A 15,183-nucleotide genomic window follows, 5' to 3' on the forward strand; every position below is an offset into this window, starting at 1 on the left:
GCTTCAGCGTGAGAATTTTCCCACGCTGTCAGTGACGTGCATGAGGTGAGCTCATTCATGTCCAATGAACTCAGCTGACCTCATGTACGTCACTGACAGCGTGGGAGAATTCTCACGCTGAAGTGCTGAGTGCAGGAGAATTCTCCCACGCTGTCAGTGACGTGCATGAGGTGAGCCGAGTTCATTGGACATGAATTTGTCTCATCTTTATGCCGTCACAGCCAGACACTGCAGAGCGCAAGCAAGCCTGCGCTTCTCAGTGTCTGCGGGATGACAGGCTGGATGGCAGCTTTCTGCTGCGGTCCAGCCTGTCATCTCGATGTAGCAGAGCTGAAGCTGTCCTGGGAACCATGGAAAGGTAAGGATGATGTTGGTTTATTATTTTACTTTTATTGCAGAAGACATTGGCTTCAGCTGGAATGGGCGTGATGGTAAGTATGGTTTAATTTAGAACAATAAAGAATTGTGTGTTTATTTCAATTAAAGGACTTTATTCTGGGTGTTTGTGTTTTTTTAAATACTTTACTAGAAATTCATGGTGGTCATGTCTAATATTGGCGTGACCCCATCAATTTCGGGCTTAGGGCCAGCTGATAATGCCAAGCTGGCCTTAACCCCTTTATTACCCAGTGAGCCACCGCAACAGGGCCCTGGATGAGTTGGGTACAGCGCCAGAAGATGGCGCTTATATGAACGCGCCATTTTCTGGGGCGGCTGCGGACTGCAATTTGCAGCGGGTGGGGCCCAGAAAGCTTGGGCCTCCCTGCGCTGCGGATTCCAGCTCCCAGCTGCCTAGTTGTACCTGGCTGGGCACAAAAATAGGGCGAAGCCCCACGCATTTTTTTTTTAAATTATTTCATGAAATTCATGGAATAATTAAGAAAAAAAGGGCTTCCCTATATTGTTGTGTCCAACCAGGTACAAATAGGCAGCTGGTGGTTGGGGGCAGCCCGTCCCTGCCTGCTGTACCTGGCTGGACACAAATATAGTGCGAAGCCCCACGTCAATTTTTTTTTAATTATTTCATGAAATAATTTTTTTAAAAAAGGGCTTCCCTATATTGTTGTGTCTGGCCAGGTACAAATAGGCAGCTGGTGGTTGGGGGCAGCCCGTTCCTGCCTGCTGTACCTGACTGGACACAAATATAGGGCGAAGCCCCACGTCAATTTTTTTAAAATTATTTCAGGAAATTCATGAAATAATGAAAAAAAAATTGATGTGGGGCTTCGCCCTATATTTGTGTCCAGTCAGGTACAGCAGGCAGGAACGGGCTGCTCCCAACCACCAGCTGCCTATTTGTACCTAGCCGGACACAACAATATAGGGAAGCCCTTTTTTTCTTAATTATTCCATGAATTTCATGAATCTAAAAAATAAATGCGTGGAGCTACGCCCTATTTTTGTGTCCAGCCAGGTACAACTAGGCAGCTGGGGGATGGAATCTGCAGCACAGGGAGGCCCAAGCTTTCTGGGCCCCACCCGCTGCAAATTGCAGTCCGCAGCCGCCCCGGAAAATGGCGCGTTCATAGAAGCGCCATCTTCTGGCGCTGTACCCAACTCATCCAGGGCCCTGGTGCGGTGGCTCACTGGGTAATAAAGGGGTTAAGGCCAGCTTGGCATTATCAGCTGGCCCTAAGCCCGAAATTCATGGGGTCACGCCAATATTAGACATGACCACCATGAATTTCTAGTAAAGTATTTAAAAAAAACACAACACCCAGAAAAAAGTCCTTTAATTGAAATAAACACACAATTCTTTATTGTTCTAAATTAAACCATACTTACCATCACGCCCATTCCAGCTGAAGCCAACGATCTCCTGCAATAAAAGAAAAATAATAAAGCAACATCATCCTTACCTTTCCATGGCTCCCACGACAGCTTCAGCTCTGCTACATCGAGATGACAGGCTGGACCGCAGCAGAACGCTGCCATCCAGCCTGTCATCCCGCAGACACTGAGAAGCGCAGGCTTGCTTGCGCTACTCAGTGTCTGGCTGTGACGGCATCCAGATGAGCCGAGGTCATGTCCAATGAACTCGGCGCACCTCATGCACGTCACTGACAGCGTGGGAAAATTCTCACGCTGAAGCGCTGAGTGCAGGAGAATTTTCCCACGCTGTCAGTGACGTACATGAGGTGAGCCGAGTTCATTGTCGGCTCATCTGGATGCCGTCACAGTCAGACACTGAGGAGCGCAAGCATGCCTGCGCTTCTCAGTGTCCGCGGGATGACAGGCTGGATGGCAGCGTTCTGCTGCGGTCCAGCCTGTCATCTCAATGTAGCAGAGCTGGAGCTGTCCTGGGAACCATGGAAAGGTAAGGATGAGGTTGCTTTATTATTTTTCTTTTATTGCAGGAGATCGTTGGCTTCAGCTGGAATGGGCGTGATGGTAAGTATGGTTTAATTTAGAACAATAAAGAATTGTGTCTTTATTTCAATTAAAGGACTTTATTCTGGGTGTTTGTGTTTTTTTTTTAACTTTGACTATGGGGTTAGTAATGGGGGTGTCTTATAGACGCCTCTCCATTACTAACCTGGGCTTGATGTCAGCTGGCATTATAAGCTGACATCAACCCCAACCCTATTACCCCCTGCCACCGCACCAGGGCAGCGTGGAAGAGCGAGGCTAAGTGCCAGAATTGGCGCATCCTCTGGATGCGCCATTTCTGGGGCGGCTGACGGCTGGTGTTTCTAGCCTGGGAGGGGGCCAATATTCATGGCTCCCTTCCTGGGCTATTAATATCAGCCCCCAGCTGTCTGCCTAGCCTTTGCTAGCTATTAAATTAGGGGGGACCCCACGTCATTTTTTTGGGGGGGTCCTCCATTTTAATAGCTAGTAAAGGCTAGGTATTCAGCTGGGGGCTGATATTAGTAGCCTGGGAAGCTCCGTGGGTATTACCCCCTTCCCAGGCTTCAAACATCTGCCCCAGCCGTCTGCTTAACCTCCGCTAGAGACTAAAATTACGGGGAATCCCACGCCAATTTTTTTTAATAATAAATCCTTTATTTTAATACTAAATGACAAGTACAGTAACCAACACTATCACTGTACTTATTATATATGTGACTGACATGTTTCTATCTATCTAATCTATGTGTGAAGCTCTATTCTGTCTGTTATAAATTGTCGGGTACAGATGCTGAATTGCCGGCCGGCTTTCTTAAAGAGACGGTGCATGAAAACACTATTATTTTTTTTGATAAATCCTTTACACTAAATGACAATTACAGTAAGCAACACTGTCACTGTACTTCATATATATGTGACTGACATGTTTCTATCTATCTAATCTATGTGTGATTCTCTATTCCTTCTATTCTAAATTGTCGGGTACAGATGCTGAATTGCCGGCCGGCTTTCTTAAAGAGACGGTGCATGAAAACACTATTATTTTTTTTAATAAATCCTTTGCAGTAAATGACAAGTACAGTAAGCAACATTGTCACTGTACTTCATATATATGTGACTGACATGTTTCTATCTATCTAATCTATGTGTGATTCTCTATTCCTTCTATTGTAAATTGTCGGGTACAGATGCTGAATTGCCGGCCGGTTTTCTTAAAGAGACGGTGCATGAAAACACTATTATTTTTTTTAATAAATCCTTTGCAGTAAATGACAAGTACAGTAAGCAACACTGTCACTGTACTTCATATATATGTGACTGACATGTTTCTATCTATCTAATCTATGTGTGAAGCTCTATTCTGTCTGTTATAAATTGTCGGGTACCGCTGCTGAATTGCCGGCCGGCTTTTTTAAAGAGACGGTGCACGAAAACACTATTATATTTTTTAATAAATCCTTTACACTAAATGACAAGTACAGTAAGCAACACTGTCACTGTACTTAGTATATATGTGGCTGACATGTTTCTATCTATCTAATCTATGTGTGATGCTCTATTCCTTCATGTCTAAATTGTCGGGTACCGGTGTATGCCGCTGCTGAATTGCCGGCCGGCTTTTTTAAAGAAAGCGTCTTCTGAGCAGTTTGTCAGCTTTTGGACACCTTTGAAGGTGTTTTCTATGTGTTCCTATGTGTTTTTGTTTGCCTGCCATTGGTTTTAACGGTGTTCGATGGTGTTCTAAGGTGTTCGACGAACAGTTCGACGAACAGTTCCTCGAACATCCCGGTGTTCGACGAACCGAACCGAACCCGAACACTACGGGGGTGGCTCAACACTATTTAGAGCACCAATCATGCAGGGATTGTCTGCCACTCACTGTAATGCCACAGCCATGGTGGTTGTGGCATTACAGTGGTTGCCCAAATCGATGGGAACAGTGCTCACAGTGAAACATGAAAAGCCGGAAATTCAGCAGCGGCATACACCGGTACCCGACAATTTAGAAAGAAAAGAATAGAGTATCACACATAGATTAGATAGATAGAAACATGTCAGTCACATATAAAAGAAGTACAGTGACAGTGTTGGTTACTGTACTTGTCATTTAGTGTAAAGGATTTATTAAAAAAAACATTAGTGTCTTCATGCACCGTCTCTTTAAAAAAGCCGGCCGGCAATTCAGCATCGGTACCCGACAATTTATAACAGAAAGAATAGAGCATCACACATAGATTAGATAGATAGAAACATGTCAGTCACATATATAAGAAGTACAGTGATAGTGTTGATTACTGTACTTGTCATTTAGTGTTAAAATAAGGGATTTATTAAAAAAAAAATTGGCGTGGGGTTCCCTGTAATTTTAGTCTCTAGCGGAGGTTAATCAGACGGCTGGGGCAGATGTTTGAAGCCTGGGAAGGGGGTAATACCCACGGAGCTTCCCAAGCTACTAATATCAGCCCGCAGCTGAATACCTAGCCTTTACTAGCTATTAAAATGGGGGACCCCAAAAAAAATGACGTGGGGTCCCCCCTATTTTAATAGCTAGCAAAGGCTAGGCAGACAGCTGGGGGCTGATATTAATAGCCCAGGAAGGGTGCCATGAATATTAGCCCCCTCCCAGGCTAGAAACACCAGCCGTCAGCCACCCCAGAAATGGCGCATCCATGGGATGCGCCAATTCTGGCACTTAGCCTCGCTCTTTCCACTGCCCTGTAGCGGTGTCAGTGGGGTAATAGGGTTGGGGTTGATGTCAGCTTATAATACCAGCTGACATCAAGCCCAGGTTACTAATGGAGAGGCGTCTATAAGACACCCCCATTACTAACCCCATAGTCAAAGTTACAAAAAAACACAAACACCCAGAATAAAGTCCTTTAATTGAAATAAAGACACAATTCTTTATTGTTCTAAATTAAACCATATTTACCATCACGCCCATTCGAGCTGAAGCCAACGATCTCCTGCAATAAAAGTAAAATAATAAAGCAACGTCATCCTTACCTTTCCATGGTTCCCATGACAGCTTCAGCTCTGCTACATTCACATGACAGGCTGGATCGTAGCAGAACGCTGCCATCCAGCTTGCCATGCCGCAGAGACTGAGAAGCGCAGGCATGCTTGCGTTCCTCAGTGTCTGGCTGTGACGGCATCCAGATGAGCCGAGTTCATGTCCAATGAACTCAGCTCACCTCATGCACATCACTGACAGCGTGGGAAAATTCTCCTGCGCATGCGGTGAGTGCAGGAGAATATTCCCACGCTGTTAGTGACGTGCATGAGGTGAGCTCATGTCCAATGAACTCGGCTCACCTCATGCACGTCACTGACAGCGTGGGACAATTCTCCTGCGCATGCGGTGAGTGCAGGAGAATTTTCCCACGCTGTCAGTGACGTGCATGAGGTGAGCTCATGTCCAATGAATTCAGCTCACCTCATGCATCCAGCATGCCATCATTCATAGACACTGCAGAGCGCAGGCATGCTTGCGCTCTGCAGTGTCTCTGAAGGATGACAAGCTGGATGGCAGCGCTCAGCTGTGATCCAGCCTGTCATCTCAATGCCATCCCAGCGTGGGAGAATTCTCCTGCTCAAGCGCTGAGCGCTGAGAATTCTCCCACGCTGTCAGTGACGTGCATGAGGTGAGCTGAGTTCATTGGACATTAGCTCACCTCATGCACATCACTGACAAAGTGGGAAAATTCTCCTGCACTCACCGCATGCGCAGGAAAATTTTCCCACGCTGTCAGTGACGTGCATGAGGTGAGCTGAGTTCATTGGACATGAACTCGGCTCATCTGGATGCCATCACAGTCAGACACTGAGAAGCGCAAGCATGCCTGCGCTTCTCAGTGTCTGCCGCATGGCAAGCTGAATGGCAGCGTTCTGCTGCGGTCCAGCCTGTCATGTGAATGTAGCAGAGCTGAAGCTGTTGTGGGAACCATGGAAAGGTAAGGATGATGTTGCTTTATTATTTTACTTTTATTGCAGGAGATCGCTGGCTTCAGCTGAAATGGGCGTGATGGTAAGTATGGTTTAATTTAGAACAATAAAGAATTGTGTCTTTATTTCAATTAAAGGACTTTATTCTGGGTGTTAGTGCTTTTTTGTAACTTTGACTATGGGGTTAGTAATGGGGGTGTCTTATAGACGCCTCTCCATTACTAACCTGGGCTTGATGTCAGCTGGCATTATAAGCTGACATCAACCCCAACCCTATTACCCCACTGCCACCACTACAGGGCAGTGGGAAGAGCGAGGCTAAGTGCCAGAATTGGCGCATCCTATGTGTTTCTAGCCTGGGAGGGGGCCAATATTCATGGCATCCTTCCTGGGCTGTTAATATCAGCCCCCAGCTGTCTGCCTAGCCTTTGCTAGCTATTAAAATAGGGGGGACCCCACGTCATTTTTTTTGGGGTCCCCCATTTTAATAGCTAGTAAAGGCTAGGTATTAAGCTGGGGGCTGATATTAGTAGCCTGGGAAGCTCCGTGGGTATTACCCCCTTCCCAGGCTTCAAACATCTGCCCCAGCCGTCTGCTTAACCTCCGCTAGAGACTAAAATTACGGGGAACCCCACACCAATTTTTTTTTTAATAAATCCTTTATTTTAACACTAAATGACAAGTACAGTAATCAACACTATCACTATACTTCTTATAAATGTGACTGACATGTTTCTATCTATCTAATCTATGTTTGATGCTCTATTCTTTCTGTTATAAATTGTCGGGTACCGATGCAGAATTGCCGGCCGGCTTTTTTAAAGAGACGGTGCATGAAAGCACTAATATTTTTTTTAATAAATCCTTTAACACTAAATGACAAGTACAGTAACCAACACTGTCACTGTACTTCTTATATATGTGACGGACATGTTTCTATCTATCTAATCTATGTGTGATGCTCTATTCCTTCTTGTCTAAATTGTCGGGTATCGGTGTATGCCGCTGCTGAATTACCGGCCGGCTTTCTTAAATATAGTGTCTTCTGAGCAGTTTGTCAGCTTTTGGACACCTTTGAATGTGTTTTCTATGGGTTTCTATGTGTTTTTGTTTGTCTGCCATTGGTTTTAACGGTGTTCGACGGTGTGCGACGAACAGTTCCTCGAACATCACGGTGTTCGACGAACCGAACCCGAACACTGCGGGGGTGGCTCAACACTATTCCTTAGGGCATGAGATAATTCAAACAAATTATGAGTTGAAATTTTTTCGATAATCTCAGGAAGAGAACGGGGATCTAAGGATTTCCACTTTGAGGCTAGGAGAGACTTTGTGGTAGAAAATATATGTAATGCAATATATCTAATTTCTTTAGGAGGTAAATTTGCATCCAGAGATAGGAAATAAAGATGTGGAGGGATTTCTTCTAAAGAATTATCGAGTTCTTTCAACAGTTGAAAGATTTCTTTCCAGAGCGATATGACTTTTGGACATGTCCAAAATATAAGTATGAGGTTACCTCTTTGTCCACAATTTCTCAAGCATAGGTCTGTCACGGGTGTGTCAGAGGTGACAGACAGTCGTCCTGCAGTGGTTTGCAGGAGATCTTCACGTTTAGCAATGCAGACAGCTGCCTAGATAGGAGGCTGTGTTTAGAACCCAGCGACTACCTCCCTTTAGTCTGGGTGTATATATACCTGGTGTGTCTAGATGGGCGTCGCCGGTTATACTCATTTCTACTTGGAACTTGGCTGACGCAGCATCACGTCTTCTCTGGAGTCTTGAGGCCGTGTGCCCTGTTGGAGTTCTTCTAAAGCTGAGTTGTTGTTCCCCTGTGTTGTCTTCCCCTTTTGTCTTTAGAGTGCTACCCGAGGTGACTAGTGCTCATCTCCTTCCAACCCCAGCTATAGCCTTACGCCAGGGATAGTAGGGCGAGGCACGTGATCGGCGACAGCTGTGGAGGCTGTATAGGGACGTTAGGGGGAGACAGGGTGACGCTGGTCCAGATTAGGAGGTCACCTCTTCCCCCTTTCCCTAGTGCCTGGGCTCCCTTTCCCTTTGTCCTTTGTGTTGCACTCGCACCTGGCGTGACTCTCTGTGTCGCACTCACACCTGGCGGGACAAGGTCTGATTGTTCTGCAAAAACTTTAAGTTTGATGGGAGTGAAATACCAGTGGTTCAGGATCTTAAAGTAGTTTTCATGAAGAGTAGCACTAATATTTGATTTATAAGTAAATTTATTCTCTTTTTCCCATTTGCTGGAACAAAATGTATGCTCAAGTCTTTTTCCCATTTTATCATGTGATTTGACTTTTCAAAGGATACATCGGAGTTAAATATAGCGTATAAGTTTTTAGTATTCCATACATAGTTATTTGAGATGTTATGGCCCCATCACACTAAGCGACACTACAACGATCCCGACAACGATACGACCTGACATGGATCGTTGCTGCGTCGCTATGTGGTCGCTGGTAGTGTTGAGCCACCCCCGTAGTGTTCGGGTTCGGTTCGGTTCGTCGAACACCGGGATGTTCGAGGAACTGTTCGTCGAACTGTTCGTCGAACACCTTAGAACACCGTCGAACACCGTTAAAACCAATGGCAGGCAAACAAAAACACATAGAAACACATAGAAAACACCTGCAAAGGTGTCCAAAAGCTGACAAACTGCTCAGAAGACACTCTGTTTAAAAAAGCCGGCCGGCAATTCAGCAGCGGCATACACCGGTACCCGACAATTTAGACAAGAAGGAATAGAGCATCACACATAGATTAGATAGATAGAAACATGTCAGTCACACATATAAGAAGCACAGTGACAGTGTTGGTTACTGCATTTGTCATTTAGTGTAAAGGATTTATTAAAAAAAATATTAGTGTTTTCATGCACCGTCTCTTTAAAAAAGCCGGCCGGCAATTCAGCATCTGTACCCGACAATTTAGAACAGAAAGAATAGAGCTTCACACATAGATTAGATAGATAGAAACATGTCAGTCACATATATAATAAGTACAGTGATAGTGTTGCTTACTGTACTTGTCATTTAGTGTAAAGGATTTATTTAAAAAAATAATAGTGTTTTCATGCACTGTCTCTTTAAAAAAGCCGGCCGGCAATTCAGCAGCGGTACCCGACAATTTAGAACAGAAAGATAGAGCATCACACATAGATTAGATAGATAGAAACATGTCAGTCACATATATATGAAGTACAGTGATAGTGTTGGTTACTGTACTTGTCATTTAGTATTAAAATAAAGGATTTATTATTAAAAAAATTGGCGTGAGGTTCCCCTTAATTTTAGGCTCTAGCGGAGGTTAAGCAGACGGCTGGGGCAGATGTTTGAAGCCTGGGAAGGGGGTAATACCCACGGAGCTTCCCAGGCTACTAATATCAGCCCCCAGCTGAATACATAGCCTTTACTAGCTATTAAAATGGGGGACCCCCCAAAAAAAATGACGTGGGGTCCCCCTTAATTTAATAGCTAGCAAAGGCTAGGCAGACAGCTGGGGGCTGATATTAATAGCCCAGGAAGGGAGCCATGAATATTGGCCCCCTCCCAGGCTAGAAACACCAGCCGTCAGCCGCCCCAGAAATGGCGCATTCATAGGATGCGCCAATTCTGGCACTTAGCCTCGCTCTTCCACGCTGCCCTGGTGCGGTGGCAGGGGGTAATAGGGTTGGGGTTGATGTCAGCTTATAATGCCAGCTGACATCAAGCCCAGGTTAGTAATGGAGAGGCGTCTATAAGACACCCCCATTACTAACCCCATAGTCAAAGTTAAAAAAAACACAAACACCCAGAATAAAGTCCTTTAATTGAAATAAAGACACAATCCTTTATTGTTCTAAATTAAACCATACTTACAGTCACGCCCATTCCAGCTGAAGCCAACGATCTCCTGCAATAAAAGAAAAATAATAAAGCAACCTCATCCTTACCTTTCCATGGTTCCCACGACAGCTTCAGCTCTGCTACATCGAGATGACAGGCTGGACCGCAGCAGAACGCCGCCATCCAGCCTGTCATCCCGCAGACACTGAGAAGCGCAGGCTTGCTTGCGCTGCTCAGCGTCTCTCTGTGACGACATCCAGATGAGCCGAGTTCATGTCCAATGAACTCGGCTCACCTCATGCACGTCACTGACAGCGTGGGAAAATTCTCACGCTGAAGCGCTGATTGCAGGAGAATTTTCCCACGCTGTCAGTGACGTGCAGGAGGTGAGCTGAGTTCATTGGACATGAGCTCACCTCATGCACATCACTGACAGCGTGGGAGAATTCTCCTGCACTCAGCACTTCAGCGTGAGAATTTTCCCACGCTGTCAGTGACGTGCATGAGGTGAGCCGAGTTCATTGGACATGACCTCGGCTCATCTGGATGCCGTCACAGCGAGACAGTGAGGAGCGCAAGCATGCCTGCGCTTCTCAGTGTCTGCGGGATGACAGACTGGATGGCAGCGTTCTGCTGCGGTCCAGCCAGTCATCTCGATGTAGCAGAGCTGAAGCTGTCGTGGGAACCATGGAAAGGTAAGGATGAGGTTGGTTTATTATTTTTCTTTTATTGCAGGAGATCGTTGGCTTCAGCTGGAATGGGCGTGATGGTAAGTATGGTTTAATTCAGAACAATAAAGAATTGTGTCTTTATTTCAATTAAAGGACTTTATTCTGGGTGTTGTGTTTTTTTTAAATACTTTACTAGAAATTCATGGCGGTCATGTCTAATACTGGCGTGACCCCATGAATTTTGGGCTTGGGGCCAGCTGATAATACCAAGCTGGCCCTAACCCCTTTATTACCCAGTGAGCCACCGCACCAGGGCCCTGGATGAGTTGGGTACAGCGCCAGAAGATGGCGCTTCTATGAACGCGCCATTTTCCGGGGTGGCTGCGGACTGCAATTTGTAGCGGGGGGGGGCCCAGAAAGCTTGGGCCTCCCTGCGCTGCAGATTCCAGCCCCCAGCTGCCTAGTTGTACCTGGCTGGACACAAAAATAGGGCGAAGCCCCACGTACTTTTTTTTTAATTATTTCATGAATTTCATGAAATAATTAAGAAAAAAAGGCCTTCCCTATATTGTTGTGTCCGGCCAGGTACAAATAGGCAGCTGGTGGTTGGGGGCAGCCCGTTCCTGCCTGCTGTACCTGGCTGGACACAAATATAGTGCGAAGCCCCACTTCAATTTTTTTTAATTATTTCATGAAATTCATGAAATAATTAAGAAAAAAAGGGCTTCCCTATATTGTTGTGTCCGGCCAGGTACAAATAGGCAGCTGGTGGTTGGGGGCAGCCCGTTCCTGCCTGCTGTACCTGGCTGGACACAAATATAGTGCGAAGCCCCACTTCAATTTTTTTAAATTATTTCAGGAAATTCATGAAATAATTTAAAAAAAATTGACGTGGGGCTTCGCACTATATTTGTGTCCAGCCAGGTACAGCAGGCAGGAACGGGCTGCCCCCAACCACCAGCTGCCTATTTGTACCTGGCCGGACACAACAATATAGGGAAGCCCTTTTTTTCTTAATTATTTCATGAAATAATTTAAAGAAAATTGACGTGGGGCTTCGCCCTGTTTTTGTGTCCAGCCAGGTACAACTAGGCAGCTGGGGGCTGGAATCCGCAGCGCAGGGAGCCCCAAGCTTTCTGGGCCACCCCCGCTGCAAATTGCAGTCCGCAGCCACCCCGGAAAATGGCGCGTTCATAGAAGCGCCATCTTCTGGCGCTGTACCCAACTCATCCAGGGCCCTGATGCGGTGGCTCACTGGGTAATAAAGGGGTTAGGGCCAGCTTGGCATTATCAGCTGGCCCTAAGCCCGAAATTCATGGGGTCACGCCAATATTAGACATGACCACCATGAATTTCTAGTAAAGTATTTAAAAAAAACACAACACCCAGAATAAAGTCCTTTAATTGAAATAAACACACAATTCTTTATTGTTCTAAATTAAACCATACTTACCATCACACCCATTCCAGCTGAAGCCAACGATCTCCTGAAATAAAAGAAAAATAATAAAGCAACATCATCCTTACCTTTCCATGGTTCCCATGACAGCTTCAGCTCTGCTACATCGAGATGACAGGCTGGACCGCAGCAGAACGCTGCCATCCAGCCTCTCATCCCGCAGACACTGAGAAGCGCAGGCTTGCTTGCGCTCCACAGTGTCTCTCTGTGAGGGCATCCAGATGAGCCGAGTTAATGTCCAATGAACTCGGCTCACCTCATGCACGTCACTGACAGCGTGGGAAAATTCTCCTGCACTCAGCGCTTCAGCGTGGGAGAATTCTCACACTGAAGCGCTGAGTGCAGGAGAATTCTCCCACGCTGTCAGTGACGTGCAGGAGGTGAGCTGAGTTCATTGGACATGAGCTCACCTTATGCACGTCACTGACAGCGTGGGAGAATTCTCCTGCACTCACCGCTTCAGCGTGAGAATTTTCCCACGCTGTCAGTGACGTGCATGAGGTGAGCCGAGTTCATTGGACATGAACTCGGCTCATCTGGATGTCGTCACAGAGAGACGCTGAGCAGCGCAAGCAAGCCTGCGCTTCTCAGTGTCTGCGGGATGAGAGGCTGGATGGCAGCGTTCTGCTGCGGTCCAGCCTGTCATCTCGATGTAGCAGAGCTGAAGCTGTCGTGGGAACCATGGAAAGGTAAGGATGAGGTTGCTTTATTATTTTTCTTTTATTGCAGGAGATCGTTGGCTTCAGCTGGAATGGGCGTGACAGTAAGTATGGTTTAATTTAGAACAATAAAGGATTGTGTCTTTATTTCAATTAAAGGACTTTATTCTGGGTGTTTGTGTTTTTTTTAACTTTGACTATGGGGTTAGTAATGGGGGTGTCTTATAGACGCCTCTCCATTACTAACCTGGGCTTGATGTCAGCTGGCATTATAAGCTGACATCAACCCCAACCCTATTACCCCCTGCCACCGCACCAGGGCAGCGTGGAAGAGCGAGGCTAAGTGCCAGAATTGGCGCATCCTATGAATGCGCCATTTCTGGGGCGGCTGACGGCTGGTGTTTCTAGCCTGGGAGGGGGCCAATATTCATGGCTCCCTTCCTGGGCTATTAATATCAGCCCCCAGCTGTCTGCCTAGCCTTTGCTAGCTATTAAATTAGGGGGGACCCCACGTCATTTTTTTTGGGGTGTCCCCCATTTTAATAGCTAGTAAAGGCTATGTATTCAGCTGGGGGCTGATATTAGTAGCCTGGGAAGCTCCGTGGGTATTACCCCCTTCCCAGGCTTCAAACATCTGCCCCAGCCGTCTGCTTAACCTCCGCTAGAGCCTAAAATTAAGGGGAACCCCACGCCAATTTTTTTAATAATAAATCCTTTATTTTAATACTAAATGACAAGTACAGTAACCAACACTATCACTGTACTTCATATATATGTGACTGACATGTTTCTATCTATCTAATCTATGTGTGAAGCTCTATTCTGTCTGTTCTAAATTGTCGGGTACCGCTGCTGAATTGCCGGCCGGCTTTTTTAAAGAGACGGTGCATGAAAACACTATTATTTTTTTTGATAAATCCTTTACGCTAAATGACAAGTACAGTAAGCAACACTGTCACTGTACTTCGTATATATGTGGCTGACATGTTTCTATCTATCTAATCTATGTGTGAAGCTCTATTCTGTCTGTTATAAATTGTCGGGTACAGATGCTGAATTGCCGGCCGGCTTTTTTAAAGAGACGGTGCATGAAAACACTATTATTTTTTTTGATAAATCCTTTACGCTAAATGACAAGTACAGTAAGCAACACTGTCACTGTACTTCGTATATATGTGGCTGACATGTTTCTATCTATCTAATCTATGTGTGAAGCTCTATTCTGTCTGTTATAAATTGTCGGGTACAGATGCTGAATTGCCGGCCGGCTTTTTTAAAGAGACGGTGCATGAAAACACTATTATTTTTTTTGATAAATCCTTTACGCTAAATGACAAGTACAGTAAGCAGCACTTTCACTGTACTTCATATATATGTGGCTGACATGTTTATATCTATCTAATCTATGTGTGAAGCTCTATTCTTTCGGTTCTAAATTGTCGGGTACAGGTGTATGCCGCTGCTGAATTGCCGGCTTTTCATGTTTCACTGTTGGCACTGTTCCCATCGATTTGGGCAACCACTGTAATGCCACAGCCACCATGGCTGTGGCATTACAGTGAGTGGCAGACAATCCCTGCATGATTGGTGCTCTAAATAGCGCCAGACATGCAGGACACGCTTTTGGTGCACGAACAGTTATCGAACATAACCTCGAACAGCCGAATTTTTTGCAAATCGTTCGGGTTCGTGGAACAACTCGAACACCGCCCAAAACAGCTCGAATTTGAGATTGGCGAACAGTTCTAGTCGAACACCGCTCATCTCTAGTCGCTGGTGAGATGTCAAACAGTCAGATCTTCCCAACGACGCAGCAGCGATGCAGCGACCCGTAACGATCTGTATAAAGATGCACGCCTATGTGTTTCTGTGTCTGAGTCATCAACAAGGTCGTTGGTAAGGTGTCAAACACAGCGATACATGCTACCCAGCGGGGCCTCAACGATCAAAGAAATGTCCAGACCATTCCGACACGACCAGCGATCTCACAGCCGGGGCCTGGTCGCTGCTAAGTGTCAAACGTAGCGAGATCGCTACTGAGGTCGCTGTTGCGTCACAAAACTTGTGACTCAGCAGCGATGTCGCTAGCAATCTCGCTTAGTGTGACGGGGGCTATACTGTTACATGCACGCCGCCTAAGTTCAGATAGGGGGTTAAGTTGGCGTGCACTCTGTCTCAAGTCGAGATGCAGATGCAATGTGCTTGTAAGCCCAAGATAATGTAATAAAGTTACTTCATCGCACTCTCATAATTGTAAT

At 45.8% G+C, this 15,183-nt stretch overlaps 1 protein-coding gene across 1 annotated transcript in view; it reads right to left on the minus strand.

The window, feature by feature from the left end:
* The window catches only part of MREG (melanoregulin), a 240,989-nt gene that overhangs the window by 181,114 nt on the left and 44,692 nt on the right, over positions 1–15,183 (minus strand). The window lies entirely within an intron of this gene.

The sequence above is a fragment of the Phyllobates terribilis genome, unplaced genomic scaffold (genome assembly GCF_046119375.1).
Source record: "Phyllobates terribilis strain yellow unplaced genomic scaffold, ASM4611937v1 Scaffold_9__5_contigs__length_417890890, whole genome shotgun sequence".
NCBI lineage: Eukaryota > Metazoa > Chordata > Amphibia > Anura > Dendrobatidae > Phyllobates > Phyllobates terribilis.